Source organism: Musca autumnalis, unplaced genomic scaffold (genome assembly GCF_047663935.1).
Source record: "Musca autumnalis isolate F117 unplaced genomic scaffold, ASM4766393v1 scaffold_2, whole genome shotgun sequence".
NCBI classification, from domain to species: Eukaryota; Metazoa; Arthropoda; class Insecta; order Diptera; family Muscidae; genus Musca; species Musca autumnalis.
The window spans coordinates 30,307,095-30,327,655 of NW_027411755.1; the positions used below are offsets into that span (position 1 = coordinate 30,307,095).

Consider the following 20,561-nt stretch of genomic DNA (forward strand, 5'->3'; position numbering starts at 1 on the left):
GCCGTTCTCAGTTTATGAATTACTATACATTTTTTACACCATTTTTATATATTATAGCAATATATTTCTTAAAATGTGGATTTTTGGAAATAAATTTTCATACCTGAGTTTCTTTCGAAATATTTTTTCATGCCTGGATTTTTTCGAAATATTTTTTCATGCCTGGATTTTTCAAATTATTTTTTTAATGTGGATTTTCTATAAATTATTTTGTAAATTTGTTTTTTTTTTTAATTTGGATTATATTTGCTTAAACAAATTTTTTTAAAGCACCAAAAAAAAATTTACCCTGTTAAAATCATATTTTTTTCAAACACCATGATGGTGATATCATACACAACTTTTGAGGAAATTTTTCTTCAAAAAATTCAGTAATTATTTTCCTCTTTATTGCCTTTGATAAAAATCGAAAATTATATCATGCCATTCTGTACCTTAAAATTTAAGTCTTTATCATGGATGATCTAAGAGCTTGACCTCCAACCCACTACAAAAGTAATAAGAAATAAATAAATTATTGACAGAAAAAAATGAAATATATTTTTAAGACTACTCACTGGCTTAGCAGTTGCTAAAGTTCCAAAGACAGCAAAGCTTATTACCCCTAAGATTGTTGGCGAAAACTTCATAATGAATGTAACGTTTAAAGGTGTCTAATTCGAACTGATGAACTTTACTATTTGAAGGAAAACTTGTGAATACGAAAGTCAAATAATAACATTTATTGTATTTAGAGAACTTCGTGGAATTTAAAAAGGTAATTAAATTGTAAAGTCGTTAAATATGTTAAATTTCATTTCCACAAAGAAGATAAAACTATTGATTCATACTAAAATACTATGTGATGATGTTGATAGTTCTAAGTAAAGTCTAGAAAAATTTAAAAAAATAAATAAATCAATTATTAACCGCAAAATCTTATATTTTTATGGAATACTAACTGGTTTAGCAGCTGCAAAATTTCCAAAAAGGGCTAAACTTATTAACCCTAAAAGTAGTGGCGAAAATTCCATAATGAATGTGACGTTCAAATGTGCCTTTCTCTCACTGACTGACAAGCCTTTAAATAGCCCAAGAAAGTACAGAGAATTAAATGAAAATATTTATTTCACTAAGAGACATGAAGTGGAATTTAAAAAGGTAATTATAGCGTGAAGCAAAAAAATTTTTAAAACTCATTTTAACAACAAATTTATTACTAATTATTCCCAGACATATTTTATAGAATACATTCTAATGATCGTTTATTGTTGTGATGTTGGGTGAAAAAATATTCGTTAAAAAATCCACGCTTTGTGGTGTTATGTTGGGTGAAAAAATATTCGTTAAAAAATCCACGCTTTGTGGTGTTATGTTGGGTGAAAAAATATTCTTTAAAAAATCCAAGTTTTGTGGTGTGATGTTGGGTGAAAAAATATTCTTAAAAAAATCCACGTTTTGTGGTTTGATGTCGGGTGAAAAAATATTCTTTAAAAAATCCACGTTTTGTGGTTTGATGTTGGGTGAAAAAATATTCTTTAAAAAATCCACGTTTTGTGGTTTGATGTTGGGTGAAAAAATATTCTTTAAAAAATCCACGTTTTGTGGTTTGATGTTGGGTGAAAAAATATTCTTTAAAAAATCCACGTTTTGTGTTGTGATGTTGGGTGAAAAAATATTCTTTAAAAAATCCACGTTTTGTGGTGTGATGTTGTGTGAAAAAATATTCTTTAAAAAATCCACGTTTTGTGGTGTGATGTTGTGTGAAAAAATATTCTTTAAAAAATCCACGTTTTGTGGTGTGATGTTGTGTGAAAAAATATTCTTTAAAAAATCCACGTTTTGTGGTGTGATGTTGGGTGGAAAAATATTCTTTAAAAAATCCACGTTTTGTGGTGTGATGTTCGGTGAAAAAATATTCTTTAAAAAATCCACGTTTTGTGGTGTACTGTTGGGTGAAAAAATATTCTTTAAAAAATCCACGTTTTGTGGTGTGATGTTGGGTGAAAAAATATTCTTTAAAAAAATCCACGTTTTGTGGTGTGATGTTGGGTGAAAAAATATTCTTTAAAAAAATCCACGTTTTGTGGTGTGATGTTGGGTGAAAAAATATTCTTTAAAAAATCCACGTTTTGAGGTGTGATATTGGGTGAAAAAATATTCTTTAAAAAATCCACGTTTTGTGGTGTGATGTTGGGTGAAAAAATATTCTTTAAAAAATCCACGTTTTGTGGAGTGATGTTGGGTGAAAAAATATTCTTTAACATTTTTTTTTATTTTTATTTTGCTTTTGCATTTTTAGTTATTAATTCAGTTTTGAATTAAAAATTACATATTTTTGGATTGAACTAATTTTTGTGGAAAAAAACTGATCATATTATTTATTTATTTGTTGTTTTTTATTAACGACCGAAACTTAAAAACATGTGACGAGGAGGCTCCTAAAATAAAATATATTTATTAAAACGAGGTTAAGATTTTTTAAAATAATTTTTGATTCATTTATACCTTGTCCGCAGCAACTGGTCCTGAAAACAAAACTACGGCTATTAAGCTGGCTAATATCGCTACTAACTTCATTTTATAACTGTCACAAGCTGTGTTTAGATGTTAAATGATTTATTTATAATATGTTTGTATTAACCTAAGCTATATAAATAACAAGTAAGAAAGTACATTCAGTTGTGCTGAAGGAGATATACCCTCAGCCACTGAAAAAATTTTTGCTAATTTATTCCTAAGAAATTAACAAAATTTGGATTGATTAGAATTTTAATATGTTGTGCATATGCATGATTGTAACAGGTGTCTCTAATAAACCATTTAAAAATGTTATATGAAAAATTAAAATACAAACTTCAGACGGATGACCATTAGTGAAAGATTTGAATTATTTGGTTTAAGATTACTTTTCAAAACTCCTCCATTACAACAAAAGAACTTACCACATCAGTAAAAATGTTTCTTAATCTAATAATATTTACATACCTGAAAGAAAAGAAAGAATTACTTTATTAATTATTATGTTAAGATTGTAAAGATAATAATAAGAGTATTCTTTAATAAATTTTTGTTTTGAAATAAATTTATTATTACCCACGAAGAGGGGGAAGAAGGACTAAATAAATAAAGAATATTTTTCATCCACCCACAGACAAAAAAGCTGGATAATTTTTTATGGAATATCTGGCCAATAAACGTGGATTTTTTTTTAAGAATATCTTTCAAGGATCATCAGGCAGACCATTAATGGTTGATTTTTTAAGAATATTTATCAACGACCACCACTGCAATAAACGTGGTTATACAAAAAAAAAAAAAAAAAAAAAAAAAAAAAACATTGTTCCACGACATCCCATACGATTCATATTTAGCTCAATGATATGGGACCTACTGTTTATCGCCGAGTCCCAACGGCGTGTCTTAAGACACCACTTGTGGAGAAATTTTTCAAGGCTGGAATACTCAGGAAATGTCGCCAACATTACTGAGGGGTATTTTAAATAAACGTGGTTATTTTAAAGAATATTTTTTATGGGCCATCGTACCAATAAATGTGGATATTTTAAAGAGTATTTTTCAACAATCATCAGACCACTAAACGTGGATTCCTTAGTCAATATCTTTCATGGACCATCTGACCAATAAAAGTGGATTTCATAAAAAAAAATTTTAATGGACTTTCTGACCAATTAAAACGTTTTTTTTAATATTTTAATGAACTTTCAGACCAAAAAACGTTGAGTTTCTTAAGAATGTTTTGCACGGATATTCAGGCCACTTTCAAAAGTGCATTTTTATAAAATATATATTATTTAATAAAACGTGAATTAAAAAAAAATTAATAAATCGTGGATTAAAAAAAAAAAATATTTTTTAATAAATCGTGGATTTAAAAAACTATTTTTTAATAAATCACGGATTTCATGTTTTTTATTTTTTAATAATAGTGGATTTAAAAAAATATTTTTTAATAAATCGTGGATTTAAAAAATATTTTTAATAAATCGTGGATTTAATAAAAAAATTATTCTAATAATTCGTGGATTTTTAAAAATTATCTTTTAATAATTCGTAGATTTCTTAAATTATTTTTTAATAGCTCGTAGATTTCTAAAAAAATATTTTTTAATAATTCGTCGATTTCTAAAAAAAATATCTTTTTAATAATTTGTTAATTTTTAAACAATATTTTTTTTAATAATTTGTTAATTCTTAAACAATATTTTTTTAATAATTTGTTAATTTTTAAAAACTATTAACTATTATAATAATTTGTTATATTTTAAAAACTACATTTTAATAAATCACGAATTTAAAAAAAAAAATTTAATAAATAGTTAATTAAAAAAATTATAATACGAGTAAATCGTAGATTTATAAAAAATGTCATGACTTTAGAAAAATATATTTATTTTAAAAAAATATTTTTTTATAAATCGTGGATTAAAAAAAATTAATAAATCGTGGACTTAAAAAAAATAATAAATCGTGAATTAAAAAAAAAATCATAATTCGTGGATTTTAAAAAAATTATTTTTAGTAATTCGTGAACATTAAAAAATTATTTTTAGTAATTCGTGAACATTAAAAAATTATTTTTAATAATTCGTGGATTTTAAATAATTATTTTTCTAAAAACTATTATTTAATAATTCGTTATTTAAAAAAAAAATATTATTTAAAAATCAAGTATTTTTAAAAAAATATTTTTTAATAAATCGTAGATTTAAAAATTAAAATAATTTTTAAAAATCCACCAATTATTAGAATAATGTTTTTTGTTAAATCCACGATTTATTAAAAAATATTTTTTTTAATCCACGATTATTAAAAAATAAAAAATATTTTTAAAAATCCACGATTTATAATAAAATATCTTTTTTAAATCTAAGATTCATTAAAAAACATTTTTTTAAACCCTGATTTATTTTTTTTTTTAATCCACGTTTTATTAAAAAATATTTTTTTAAAAAAATACGTGATTTTTTTAATTTTCTAAAATTTCTAAAAATTATTTTTTAATAATACGTTAATTTCTAAATTTTTATACCCTACACCACTATGTGGGGAGGGTATTATAAGTTGGTTTTGGCCAAAAAGTTTGTAACGCATCGAAATAATGGTCGTAGACCCATACTTATATATACCAAAATGAATGTCTCGACGAGCTGAATCGATCTGGCTATGTGTGTCCGTCCGTCAGTCCGTCCGTCCGTCCGTCTGTCCGTCTGTCCATCTAAACCTTGTAATCACGCTACAGGTCGCAATTTTGATCGGATCGTCACGAAATTTTGGATGTTGATGGGGGTCCCGGAGTGGAAGAAGCCTATTGATTTTGGTGATGGTCGGATAACATTTAGGGGTCGGAATGGACAAACACTTATTTGGAGAAAAGTCAACATTTTATTTCAAAGCCAATATCTCTGTTTCTTTAAGAGGTATATCAAAAGCAAAACCTGACCAGGAAAGTAGAAAATATCACCTTTACAACGATGTAAAGTAGGTTGTCCTAGCTGGTCAAATAGCAGAGATATGGCAATAGTCCATAATGCATCCCATTTTCCGATTTTTTTGTAATCACGCTACAGGTCGCAATTTTGATCGGATCGTCACGAAATTTCGGGGGTTAATGGGGGTCCCAAAGAGAAAGAAGCCTATTGATTTTGATGATGGTCGGATAATATTCAGGGGTCGGAATGGGCAAACACTTATTTGGAGAAAGGTCAACGTTTTATTTCAAAGCCAATATCTCTGTTTCTTTAAGAGGTATATCAAAAGCAAAACTAGGCAAGGAAAGTAGAAAATATCACCTTTACAACGATGTAAAGTAGGTTGTCGTAGGTGGTCAAATAGCAGAGATTTGACAATAGTCGATAATGCATCCCATTTTCCGATTTTTTTGTAATCACGCTACAGGTCGCAATTTTGATCGGATCGTCACGAAATTTTGGGGGTTAATGGGGGTCCCACAGAGGAAGCCTACTGATTTTAATGATGGTCGGATAATATTTAGGGGTCGGAATGGGCAAAAACTCATTTGGAGACAAATTCAAAGTTTTATTCTTTGTGAATATATTGGCTTTTAGTAGGGGTATTCCAACGGCAAAACCTGTCAATGGAAGAAGAAAATATTACCTTTAGGTCAGGTTGGCGAAGGTGGTCAAAGGAGATACCACAATAGTCGGCAATGCATCAAATTCTTCCATTTTTTTGCAATCAAGCTACAGGCTATATTCCCTAAAAGAAATGTTTACCAGTGAAAACCTTATTCACAGGGGTAGTGGTGTAGGGTATCACATGGTCGGCCTCGTCCCGACTATAGCCTTTGCTCACTTGTTTTTTAATAAATCACGGATGTCGTGTATTTTAACAAACTATTTTGAAAAAATCGTGGATTTAAGAAAAAAAATATTTTAAGAATTTGTGGATTTCTAAAAATTATATTTTTAATAATTCGTAGACTAAGTTTGGATTATATTAAAAACGCCACCAATGTTCGATTTAAGTCTTGGATTTAAAAAAAATATTTCTTATAAATAGTGGATTTTAAAAATATATTATATTTTTTAATAATAAATAATTCGTGGATTTTTAAAAATTTGTTTTTTAATAATTTGTTAATTTTTAAACAAATTTATTAATTTTTAAAAACTATTTTTTAATAAATCTCGGATTTTAAAACATATTTTTTAATAAATCGTCGATTTAAAAAAAAATAATAATAATAAAGCGTGGATTTATAAAAAATGTTTTTTAATAAATCATGACTTTAAAAAGAGAAACATTTTATTAATAAATCGTGGATTTTAAAAAACATTTTTTTATAATTCGTGGATTTTAATTTTTTTTTTATTTTTTTAATAAATCGTGGATTTTAACAAAACCTTTTATAATCAAACGTGGAGTTTTAAAAAACATTTTTTAATCAAACGTGGAGTTTTAAAAACATTTTTTAATCAATCGTGTGTTTTTAAATTTTTTTAATGAATCGTAGATTTGTAAAATATATTTCTTTCATCGAAGATTAGATTTAAAAAAATTAAACCGTGGTTTTGTAAACAATATTTTTTTCATTAATCTTGGATTTAAACAAGTAAAAAAGTATCAGTCGGCTTTGCCGACTGAGATATACCATCAGCCCATGTGAATTTAAACTCTCATCTACGGACAGATCGAATGAATTTAGGGTAACTATGTTTGGACAAAATATGACGAAGGCCAAATTTTGGACCAAATCGGTTGATCAGTTCGAGATTTGTCGTGCTCTCCAGCCACTACATATGGTGCCATAGGGGTTTTTACACCTTTCGAGCTGTTTTCTCAAGAAGTGTGGACTTGGCCCTGAAAAAAAACCTTTACTCTCGTAATTGAGGCAGCGAATGCAAGTTGCTTCAACAAAAATCAATGTGATTCGAGAGCATGTCTTAAAGTAAAGTTCTCAGAAATTTTGTGTGGAAGGTACCCGAAGGAGTGGTAAAATAAAGTTCATATTCTATATCTCGTAGATACATTAGGAGGTGTAAAGTATGGAGCAAATCGGTCACTCCCACCAAGAGTTATCGGGCGCACAATTTGTCCAAACATTCTTGAACATTTGTGGGGGAGGTACCTGAAGCAGTGGACCGATATGGCTTACCTTCGATCTTAAACAATGTTTGGACAAAATATTACGAAGGCCAAATTTTGGACCGAATCGGCAGATCCGTTCGAGGGTTATCTTGGGCTTCAACGCGTCATAGGGTTTTTTCTTTACCTTTCAGGATATTTTCTCAGGAAGTATGGGATTGCCTCTGATAAAACTTGTACCGTCGTATAGGGGACAGTGAATACATGTTGCTACAACAAAAATCGAAGCGATTCGATAGCAGGTCCTAAACTAAACTGTTCCGAAATTTTGTGTGGGATATACCCGAAGAAGTGGACCGATTGAGTCCATATGGGAACCTGTCTAAGTCTGATTGAAATTTCATGATGTGGAAAGTATGGACCGAACCGGTTACTCCCTTCAAAAGTCATCGTGCGCACAAATTTTCCGAACATTTTCGAACTTTTTTGGGGAAGGTACCGGAAGGAGTGTACCGATATAACCCATCTTTGAACTTAACATAAGTTTTGACAAAATATTACGATAGCCCAGTTTTGGACCGAATCGGTTGATCCCTTCGAGAGTTACATTGCGCTCCAGCTAGACAGACAGACCGCCAGAAAAATATTCTTAATAAATCTCTGATTTTTAAAAAATATTCTTAATAAATCGATGAGTTTTAAAAAAAAAATATTTTTTTTAAAAAATCGTGAATTTTTCAAAAAAAAAAAATTCTCAATAAATTTTGGATTTAAACAAAAATATGGATTAAATGGATTGAAACTGTATATTTCTTATATTGGAGTAAATCGGAATAAATATTGATATAACAATTGTTCCACAAACATCCCATACGCACCTCGATTCATATTAGCTCAATGATATGGGACCTACTGTTTATCGCCGAGTCCGAACGGCGTGTCTTAAGACACCACTGAAATACTCTGGAAATGTCGCCAATATTACTGAGGGGTATTTTGCCACCGTTGAAACCTCCAGTGTGCAAGGCGGGTGTGCATACCAGGAAACTTTTATAAATTAAATACCAATTTTTTCCGAAATTAATCAACTTTATTTAGAACTCATTAAACACAGATAATCAAGTTAAATGTTGTCCTTCAATAATATCCCCTTATTAGCCTGATTTTGCTAACTTATATGATCTCTGTAAAAATAATTTAATTTAAATATTATTCAAAAAATCAACATATTAATATTTTCTTTCTAACATACCGGTTCTGCGGCTGTTGGATTCGACATCAGGACTATAGACATCAACCCCAATAAAATTGCTACAAATTTCATGTTGTTTTGATTTTCTTATGGTGTCTTTGAAATTTGGATGGCCGACTTTTATATGATTTCAGATATATTTTTCTTTCTTCTCAAAAGTGAAATAGGAATATTTATATTCGTAGTTAAAAAAGTCTGTACAAAACGTGACAAAAATTAATAACCTTACAGTTTAAGGTTATTAATTACAATTATTTAAGTACATGTACTATCTATTCCAGATCATAAAATCATCGTTCAGTATGACACTTCAAAAACATTCTAAGAGAATATCACTTAATAATTATAGAAGGTATCATTGGCATGAACAAAAAATAATTTTGTAAAGCTATTATGGTATATTATACTTGTTTTCAAAACCGCATGACCAAAACCCTCAATATTTGTCATCAGTAAATAAATTAAGTAGCAACAGAAGCCTTTTAAAAATTGTTATATTAATTTGTTCAGACAGCGCCGTATCCGTATGGTCATTGCTTAGAACGGAATCTATAGTATAATTTAACACAAATAAAAGTCGTCATTCCAAATAAAAATTATAATATTCTCCAATGAGACATAATCTTCAATTAAAATTTAGAACAGTTTATTTTTTCGGACCAAAAAACCTACATTTGTTTAAAGATTATTTTTTCATCGACTTTCAGACCTATAAACGTAGATTTTTTAAAGAATATTTTTCAACGATCATCGGACAAATAATATAGATTTTTTAAGAATATTTTTTCATCGATCATCAGACCAATAAACATAGGATCTTTTAAAAAATTGTTTTTTAGGATAATCAGACCAATCAACAAGGATTTTTTTAAGAATCGGACCACTAAATACTGGTTATAAAAACGTTTAAATTTGAATTTTTTAAATGTTTTTTTCAGACGTTTAATCATTCTTTTCTTGGATTTTTTATAAAAATTATTTATTTTTTTACTGCGGATATAAAATAAATTTTAAACGTGAATTTTTGGGATTAAGGAAAACATTTTTCTTAAACGTGTTTTAAAAAATTATACACTCATACCACTTTATACGTCCCTTCTTTTTACGGCATTTCACTATAACGGCCTGTTAAAATTATGGAACACCTTCGCTTTACGGCGCTTTGTGTCCCGAACAGGTTTTTAATGTTGACGAGACAGGGTTGTACTGTAAGCGAATTCCGGAACGAACTTTTATTTCAAGAGATGAAAAATCTGCATCTGGTTACGAGGTATCCAAGGAAAGACTCACATCGTTGCTCTGTGGTAATGCTTCTTGAGACTTCAAACTTAAACCATTGTTGGTTTATATGTCCGAAAACCCGAGAGCTTTTAAAGGATTGGACAAAAAGCAGTTACATGTTATACGGAAGTCTAACAAGAAGGCTTGGGTGACTAATAATCTTTTTGGGGATTGGTTCAAAAATAATTTTTGTCCAGAAGTGAAAGCCTATTTGCAGAAAAAAAATTAAGTCACAAGGCATCACTCCTAATGCAGAATTCTCCAGGACATCCTGCAAACTTATCCGAAATATGCGTTTCTCTTATTCAACCTATGGATCAAGGAGTCATTGCAAATTTTAAAGCATATTACTTACGAAGAACTTTAGAGCAAGTTATAAACAAAAGTGATGACAAATCTTCAATGAAAGAGGTGTGGAAAAATTATTCAATCAAGGATGCCATTAAAAATTGTGAATTCAAACCTTATTTTTAAAATAAATCGGAACCGATCTCTTACTGTTAATATGGATTTGTATGGAATGTATTGCCTCGCATTACGGCGTTAAGCTTTACGGCCGACATTTTGGGAACGTATCTATGCCGTATAAAGAGGTATGAGTGTATATTTCTTTCTAATGCCGATTTTTTCAAACGTGGATTTTTTTTTAAAAGCTATGTCTTCATAAATGTGAATTTCTTAAAAAATATGTTTTCTTAAACGTGGATTTAAAAAATAATTTTTCTTAAACGTGGATTTTTTAAAAAAAATAAGTGCATTTTTAAAATAATTTTTTCTTAAACGTGGATTTTTTTAAAAACATTTTTTTCTGAAATTTAAATTTCTTACATTTAATATTTTAATATTATTTCTTAAATTAAAAAAAAAAAATAATATTTTGTCTTAAACTTGGATTCTTAAAAATAAATCAGAATTTTTATCTAAAACGTGGATTTTTTTTAAATATGTTTTCTTAAACGAGGATTTTTAAAAAATATGAAACGTGGATATTTCAAAAAATATTAAACGTGAATATTTTAAAAAATATTAAACGTGGATTTTTTAAACAATATGTTTTCTTAAACGTGGATTTTTTAAACAATATGTTTTCTTAAACGTGGATTTTTTAAACAATATGTTTTCTTAAACGTGGATATTTTAAAAAATGTATTTAGAGTTTTTTCAGAATTACCGAAAAAATGTGGATTAGTTCGAAAGTGTTGCGGAGGAGGTACTCAAAGGTGTGGACCGACTTGGTCCGTTATGGAAGTGGATCTTAAACAATACTCTTTCTTGCGTGGATTTTTTACAAATATTTTTTCAACAGTGGATTTTTTATTTTTTTTAAACGTGGATTATTTAAATACATTTTTAAACTTGAATTAAAAAATTAAACGTGGATTTCTAAAACATATTCCTAGACGTGTATTCCTAAAAAAAATAATTTTTTAAACGTGGATTTAAAACGAATTGAACGTGGATTTCTACAAAATATTTTTTTGTTCGCGGATTTTTTAAAATATATTTTTTCGAACGTTGATTTTTTAAAAACATTTTTTCAACCGTGGATTTTTTCAATTGTTGGTTATTTATATTTCTAATCTTGGATTTAAGAAAAAAACTTTTTTAAACATCGATTTACAAAAATTATACGTGGATCTCTAAACAAATATGACTTCCGCAGATTTTTGAAAAAATATTTTTTGCGGTTTTTTTAAAAAATATTTCTTCAACTTGGATTTACAAAAAAAAAAAAAATATTTTTTCAATTGTGGATATATTCCTTCAAAGTGAGTTTTTTAAAAATTGGGGATATTTTTTAAACAATTTTGGCTTTTTAAAAATATATTTGTATAAATATTTTTTAAACGTGGAGTTTTAATTTTTTTTTAATGTGGATTTCTAACAAATATTTTTTAAACGTTGAAACGTGGATTTTTTAAAAAATATTTTTTTTCTGACTTGTGATTTAAAAAAACCATACTTTCAAACTTGGGTTTAAAAAAAATATTTTTGCAAACGTAAATTTCTTTAAGAAATATTTTTTTTCAAACGTGGGTTTTTTAGTCAACTATTTTTTAAAACGTGGATATTTTCGAAATATTTTTTCATACCTGGATTTTTAAAAATTATTTGTTATAACTCGATTTAAAAAATGTAAAAGAAAGTTTTTTTTTTTTTTGCAAAATAATGTTTAAAGCGTGGATTTTTTGCAAATAGGTTTACATACCTAGATTTTATGAAATATTTGTTCAAATCTGGATTTTTCGAAATAGTTTTTTTTTAATGTGGATTTTCTACAAATATTTTTGCAAATGTGTTTTTTTAATTTGAATTATATTTGCTCTAAAAATATTTTTCAACCACAATCAGAACAAGAAACTTGCAGTTTAAAAAAAATGTTTACCGCCATCAGACCATATGTTATCCAAACACCATGATGGTGATATCATAATCAACTTTTGAAGAAATTTTTCTTCTTAAAAATTCAGTAATTATTTGTGACTCTTTATTGCCTTTGATTTAAATCGAAAATTATATTATGCCATTCTGCACCTTAAAAATTATGTCTTTAATATGGATGAACTAAAAGCTGGACCTCCAACCCACTAAAATAATAAAAATAAATCATTAGCAGGAAGTATTAAACAAAAGATTGTGGACTTCTCACTGGTTTAGCAGCTGCAAAATTTCCAAAGACAGTTAAGCTTATTACCCCTAAGATTATTGGCGAAAACTTCATAATGAATGTTACGTTTAAAGGTGGCTAATTCAAACTGATAAACTTTAAAGATTTTAAGGAAAACTTGTGAACACGAAAGTAAAATAATAATATTTATTGTATTTAGAGAACTTCGTGGAATTTAAAAAGGTAATTAAACTGTAAAGTCGTAAAATATATAAAATTTCATTTCCATAAAAAAGCTATAACTGATTCTCTGGTATTTCATATAGAATAAATCATATTAAAATACTATATGGTGACGTTTACGTAGCGGCATTAATCATACGTGGACTGGTACCACATGAAACTTCGTTATGCTGCCCAAAATGTTGCAAATTTTTAAGCGTTTTAAATTCAAATGTAATTGGAGTAATTGTGATTTAATTGTCCATTAGAGTTAATTTTTGAAAATAATTTCAACATATTATTCCTCAGCATAGCGTTTAGAATAAATTTTAGAATTATTTTCTAAAGGGTTAAAAATTATTACAGTTGAGCCTCGATTATCCGGGAACCTCCATTATGCGGAATAGTAATTAATTGTTGGTCTTTTTTTCCAATTCCTCTATTTTCGTTATAAACGTCATTATCCGGGAGTACGGAGTCAAATTAATTTGATTCGGTAAACAAAAGAAAACTGGAAATTCTCCCTTATTACACTATTTGTGTACTTATGATATTACTAAAACCATGTGACAAAATCAATTCAGGCGAATCTAATCTGTATTCTTCTAAAATTTGGTGCATTACTTAACAAATATAATAAAAATTGCAGAGTTTATTACTGTTGTACAATATTATGCCATTTTTACTTAAAAATATGTTCAAAAACTGCATAAAAACATTGCCTCCATTATCGGGGAAAATCGATTATACGAAATACCTCAAGTCCCAACTATCACGGCTAATCGATGTAATGAATTGGTTTGGTAGGTTAAGTTTTGAAGATCGATGTAAGAGGGAATCGTCTATTTGGTTCAGCAGTTGCAAAATTTCCAAAGAGGGCTAAACTTATTAGACCTAAGATAATTGGTGAAAATTCCATAATGAAAGTGAGGTTTAGAGGTGCCTATCTCAAACTGACAAGTTTTTTAAAAATTCCAAGCAAGTATTTATTTCACTAAGAAACATGTAGTGGAATTTAAAAAGTTAATTACCGTGAAGCAACAAGAATATTAAAATTCATCTTCACAAAAAAATTATTATTAATTATTCCTAGTCATATTTTTTTAGAATAAATGCTAATTATTAAATTCTAATGACAGAAGGTGACGTATACGCAATGGCATTAATCATGCTTACGGTGGTACCCTATTAAATTTAATAAATTAATAGGAAACATATACTCAAAATTCTGTGATTTTTATGATGCTTCATTTAAAATTTGTTTCACGGCTCTTGAAAAAATATTCTTTAAAAAATCCACGTTTATTGTTGTGATGATGGGTGAAAAAATATTCTTTAAAAAATCCACTTTTATTGCTTTGATGGTCCATAAAAAAATATTCTTTAAAATATCCACTTTTATTGCTTTGATGGTCCATGAAAAAATATTCTTTAAAAAATGCACGTTTATTGTTGTGATGATGGGTGAAAAAATATTCTTTAAAAAATCCACTTTTATTGCTTTGATGGTCCATAAAAAAATATTCTTTAAAATATCCACTTTTATTGCTTTGATGGTCCATGAAAAAATATTCTTTAAAAAATGCACGTTTATTGTTCTGATGATGGGTGAAAAAATATTCTTTAAAAAATCCACGTTTATTGTTGTGATGATGGATGAAAAAATATTCTTTAAAAATCCACGTTTATTGTTGTGATGATGGGTGAAAAAATATTCTTTAAAAAATCCACGTTTATTGTTGTGATGATGGGTGAAAAAAATATTCTTTAAAAAATCCACGTTTATTGTTGTGATGATGGGTGAAAAAATATTCTTTAAAAAATCCACTTTTATTGCTTTGATGGTCCATGAAAAAATATTCTTTAAAATATCCACTTTTATTGCTTTGATGGTCCATGAAAAAATATTCTTTAAAATATCCACTTTTATTGCTTTGATGGTCCATGAAAAAATATTCTTTAAAAAATCCACGTTTATTGTTGTGATGATGGGTGAAAAAATATTCTTTAAAAAATCCACGTTTATTGTTGTGATGATGGGTGAAAAAATATTCTTTAAAAAATCCACGTTTATTGTTGTGATGATGGGTGAAAAAATATTCTTTAAAAAATCCACGTTTATTGTTGTGATGATGGGTGAAAAAATATTCTTTAAAAAATCCACGTTTATTGTTGTGATGATGGGTGAAAAAATATTCTTTAAAAAATTCACGTTTATTGTTGTGATGATGGGTGAAAAAATATTCTTTAAAAAATCCACTTTTATTGCTTTGATGGTCCATGAAAAAATATTCTTTAAAATATCCACTTTTATTGCTTTGATGGTCCATGAAAAAATATTCTTTAAAAAATGCACGTTTATTGTTCTGATGATGGCTGAAAAAATATTCTTTAAAATATCCACTTTTATTGCTTTGATGGTCCATGAAAAAATATTCTTTAAAAAATGCACGTTTATTGTTCTGATGATGGCTGAAAAAATATTCTTTAAAAAATCCACGTTTATTGTTGTGATGATGGATGAAAAAATATTCTTTAAAAAATCCACGTTTATTGTTGTGATGATGGGTGAAAAAATATTCTTTAAAAAATCCACGTTTATTGTTGTGATGATGGGTGAAAAAATATTCTTTAAAAAATCCACGTTTATTGTTGTGATGATGGGTGAAAAAATATTCTTTAAAAAATCCACGTTTATTGTTGTGATGATGGGTGAAAAAATATTCTTTAAAAAATCCACGTTTATTGTTGTGATGATCTGTGAAAAAATATTCTTTAAAAAATCCACGTTTATTGTTGTGATGATGGGTGAAAAAATATTCTTTAAAAAATCCACGTTTATTGTTGTGATGATGGGTGAAAAAATATTCTTTAAAAAATCCACGTTTATTGTTGTGATGATGGGTGAAAAAATATTCTTTAAAAAATCCACGTTTATTGTTGTGATGATCTGTGAAAAAATATTCTTTAAAAAATCCACGTTTATTGTTGTGATGATGGGTGAAAAAATATTCTTTAAAAAATCCACGTTTATTGTTGTGATGATGGGTGAAAAAATATTCTTTAAAAAATCCACGTTTATTGTTGTGATGATGGGTGAAAAAATATTCTTTAAAAAATCCACGTTTATTGTTGTGATGATCTGTGAAAAAATATTCTTTAAAAAATCCACGTTTATTGTTGTGATGATGGGTGAAAAAATATTCTTTAAAAAATCCACGTTTATTGTTGTGATGATGGGTGAAAAAATATTCTTTAAAAAATCCACGTTTATTGTTGTGATGATGGGTGAAAAAATATTCTTTAAAAAATCCACGTTTATTGTTGTGATGATGGATGAAAAAATATTCTTTAAAAAATCCACGTTTATTGTTGTAATGATGGATGAAAAAATATTCTTTAAGAAATCCACGTTTATTGTTGTGATGATGGGTGAAAAAATATTCTTTAAAAAATCCACGTTTATTGTTGTGATGATGGGTGAAAAAATATTCTTTAAAAAATCCACGTTTATTGTTGTGATGATGGATGAAAAAATATTCTTTAAAAATCCACGTTTATTGTTGTGATGATGGGTGAAAAAATATTCTTTAAAAAATGCACGTTTATTGTTCTGATGATGGGTGAAAAAATATTCTTTAAAAAATCCACGTTTATTGTTGTGATGATGGATGAAAAAATATTCTTTAAAAATCCACGTTTATTGTTGTGATGATGGGTGAAAAAATATTCTTTAAAAAATCCACGTTTATTGTTGTGATGATGGGTGAAAAAAATATTCTTTAAAAAATCCACGTTTATTGTTGTGATGATGGGTGAAAAAATATTCTTTAAAAAATCCACTTTTATTGCTTTGATGGTCCATGATAAAATATTCTTTAAAATATCCACTTTTATTGCTTTGATGGTCCATGAAAAAATATTCTTTAAAATATCCACTTTTATTGCTTTGATGGTCCATGAAAAAATATTCTTTAAAAAATGCACGTTTATTGTTCTGATGATGGGTGAAAAAATATTCTTTAAAAAATCCACGTTTATTGTTGTGATGATGGATGAAAAAATATTCTTTAAAAATCCACGTTTATTGTTGTGATGATGGGTGAAAAAATATTCTTTAAAAAATCCACGTTTATTGTTGTGATGATGGGTGAAAAAATATTCTTTAAAAAATCCACGTTTATTGTTGTGATGATGGATGAAAAAATATTCTTTAAAAAATCCACGTTTATTGTTGTAATGATGGATGAAAAAATATTCTTTAAGAAATCCACGTTTATTGTTGTGATGATGGGTGAAAAAATATTCTTTAAAAAATCCACGTTTATTGTTGTGATGATGGGTGAAAAAATATTCTTTAAAAAATCCACGTTTATTGTTGTGATGATGGATGAAAAAATATTCTTTAAAAATCCACGTTTATTGTTGTGATGATGGGTGAAAAAATATTCTTTAAAAAATGCACGTTTATTGTTCTGATGATGGGTGAAAAAATATTCTTTAAAAAATCCACGTTTATTGTTGTGATGATGGATGAAAAAATATTCTTTAAAAATCCACGTTTATTGTTGTGATGATGGGTGAAAAAATATTCTTTAAAAAATCCACGTTTATTGTTGTGATGATGGGTGAAAAAAATATTCTTTAAAAAATCCACGTTTATTGTTGTGATGATGGGTGAAAAAATATTCTTTAAAAAATCCACTTTTATTGCTTTGATGGTCCATGATAAAATATTCTTTAAAATATCCACTTTTATTGCTTTGATGGTCCATGAAAAAATATTGTTTAAAATATCCACTTTTATTGCTTTGATGGTCCATGAAAAAATATTCTTTAAAAAATGCACGTTTATTGTTCTGATGATGGGTGAAAAAATATTCTTTAAAAAATCCACGTTTATTGTTGTGATGATGGATGAAAAAATATTCTTTAAAAATCCACGTTTATTGTTGTGATGATGGGTGAAAAAATATTCTTTAAAAAATCCACGTTTATTGTTGTGATGATGGGTGAAAAAATATTCTTTAAAAAATCCACGTTTATTGTTGTGATGATGGGTGAAAAAATATTCTTTAAAAAATCCACGTTTATTGTTGTGATGATGGGTGAAAAAATATTCTTTAAAAAATCCACTTTTATTGCTTTGATGGTCCATGAAAAAATATTCTTTAAAATATCCACTTTTATTGCTTTGATGGTCCATGAAAAAATATTCTTTAAAATATCCACTTTTATTGCTTTGATGGTCCATGAAAAAATATTCTTTAAAAAATGCACGTTTATTGTTCTGATGATGGGTGAAAAAATATTCTTTAAAAAATCCACGTTTATTGTTGTGATGATGGGTGAAAAAATATTCTTTAAAAAATCCACGTTTATTGTTGTGATGATGGGTGAAAAAATATTCTTTAAAAAATCCACGTTTATTGTTGTGATGATGGGTGAAAAAATATTCTTTAAAAAATCCACGTTTATTGTTGTGATGATGGGTGAAAAAATATTCTTTAAAAAATTCACGTTTATTGTTGTGATGATGGGTGAAAAAATATTCTTTAAAAAATCCACTTTTATTGCTTTGATGGTCCATGAAAAAATATTCTTTAAAATATCCACTTTTATTGCTTTGATGGTCCATGAAAAAATATTCTTTAAAAAATGCACGTTTATTGTTCTGATGATGGCTGAAAAAATATTCTTTAAAAAATCCACGTTTATTGTTGTGATGATGGATGAAAAAATATTCTTTAAAAAATCCACGTTTATTGTTGTGATGATGGGTGAAAAAATATTCTTTAAAAAATCCACGTTTATTGTTGTGATGATGGGTGAAAAAATATTCTTTAAAAAATCCACGTTTATTGTTGTGATGATGGGTGAAAAAATATTCTTTAAAAAATCCACGTTTATTGTTGTGATGATGGGTGAAAAAATATTCTTTAAAAAATCCACGTTTATTGTTGTGATGATCTGTGAAAAAATATTCTTTAAAAAATCCACGTTTATTGTTGTGATGATGGGTGAAAAAATATTCTTTAAAAAATCCACGTTTATTGTTGTGATGATGGGTGAAAAAATATTCTTTAAAAAATCCACGTTTATTGTTGTGATGATGGGTGAAAAAATATTCTTTAAAAAATCCACGTTTATTGTTGTGATGATCTGTGAAAAAATATTCTTTAAAAAATCCACGTTTATTGTTGTGATGATGGGTGAAAAAATATTCTTTAAAAAATCCACGTTTATTGTTGTGATGATGGGTGAAAAAATATTCTTTAAAAAATCCACGTTTATTGTTGTGATGATGGGTGAAAAAATATTCTTTAAAAAATCCACGTTTATTGTTGTGATGATCTGTGAAAAAATATTCTTTAAAAAATCCACGTTTATTGTTGTGATGATGGGTGAAAAAATATTCTTTAAAAAATCCACGTTTATTGTTGTGATGATGGGTGAAAAAATATTCTTTAAAAAATCCACGTTTATTGTTGTGATGATGGGTGAAAAAATATTCTTTAAAAAATCCACGTTTATTGTTGTGATGATGGGTGAAAAAATATTCTTTAAAAAATCCACGTTTATTGTTGTGATGATGGGTGAAAAAATATTCTTTAAAAAATCCACGTTTATTGTTGTGATGATGGGTGAAAAAATATTCTTTAAAAAATCCACGTTTATTGCTGTGATGATGGGTGAAAAAATATTCTTTAAAAAATCCACGTTTATTGTTGTGATGATGGGTGAAAAAATATTCTTTAAAAAATCCACGTTTATTGTTGTGATGATGGGTGAAAAAATATTCTTTAAAAAATCCACGTTTATTGTTGTGATGATGGGTGAAAAAATATTCTTTAAAAAATCCACGTTTATTGTTGTGATGATGGGTGAAAAAATATTCTTTAAAAAATCCACGTTTATTGCTGTGATGGCGGGTGAAAAAATATTCTTTAAAAAATCCACGTTTATTGCTGTGATGGCGGGTGAAAAAATATTCTTTAAAAAATCCACGTTTATTGCTGTGATGGCGGGTGAAAAAATATTCTTTAAAAAATCCAGGTTTATTGCTGTGATGGCGGGTGAAAAAATATTCTTTAAAAAATCCACGTTTATTGTTGTGATGATGGATGAAAAAATATTCTTTAAAAAATCCACGTTTATTGTTGTGATGATGGGTGAAAAAATATTCTTTAAAAAATCCACGTTTATTGTTGTGATGATGGGTGAAAAAATATTCTTTAAAAAATCCACGTTTATTGTTGTGATGATGGGTGAAAAAATATTCTTTAAAAAATCCACGTTTATTGTTGTGATGATGGGTGAAAAAATATTCTTTAAAAAATCCACGTTTATTGCTGTGTTGGTTGGTGAAAAAATATTCTTTAAAAAATCCACGTTTATTACTGTGATGGTGGGTGAAAAAATATTCTTTTAAAAATCCACGTTTATTGCTGTGATGGTGGGTGAAAAAATATTCTTTTAAAAATCCACGTTTATTGCTGTGATGGTGGGTGAAAAAATATTCTTTAAAAAATCCACGTTTATTGTTGTGATGATGGGTGAAAAAATATTCTTTAAAAAATCCACGTTTATTGTTGTGATGATGGATGAAAAAATATTCTTTAAAAAATCCACGTTTATTGTTGTGATGAT

The 20,561-nt window shown here is 27.6% G+C and overlaps 4 long non-coding RNA genes across 4 annotated transcripts in view; all 4 read right to left on the reverse strand.

Annotated features, from left to right (window-relative positions):
• Nucleotides 1–367: 367 nt before the first annotated feature.
• LOC141393848 (uncharacterized) lies at nt 368–1,080 on the reverse strand. The gene is made up of 3 exons (XR_012410204.1): nt 942–1,080; nt 558–870; nt 368–487 (listed from the first exon to the last, which is right to left on the reverse strand). It is a non-coding gene; the product is annotated as an uncharacterized lncRNA (long non-coding RNA).
• A 1,155-nt stretch (nt 1,081–2,235) lies between these two features.
• LOC141393851 (uncharacterized) overlaps nt 2,236–20,561 on the reverse strand; it is a 394,506-nt gene continuing 376,180 nt past the window's right edge. Inside the window, exons 2-3 of the long non-coding RNA XR_012410207.1 lie at nt 2,488–2,967; nt 2,236–2,420 (exon numbers count right to left, since the gene is read on the reverse strand). This is a non-coding gene — a long non-coding RNA (uncharacterized lncRNA). The remainder of the gene's footprint in view (nt 2,421–2,487; nt 2,968–20,561) is intronic.
• On the reverse strand, nt 8,617–8,939 carry LOC141393850 (uncharacterized). The gene is made up of 2 exons (XR_012410206.1): nt 8,801–8,939; nt 8,617–8,732 (listed from the first exon to the last, which is right to left on the reverse strand). It is a non-coding gene; the product is annotated as an uncharacterized lncRNA (long non-coding RNA).
• On the reverse strand, nt 12,548–12,867 carry LOC141392645 (uncharacterized). Its single transcript, XR_012409819.1, has 2 exons — nt 12,732–12,867; nt 12,548–12,669 (listed from the first exon to the last, which is right to left on the reverse strand). It is a non-coding gene; the product is annotated as an uncharacterized lncRNA (long non-coding RNA).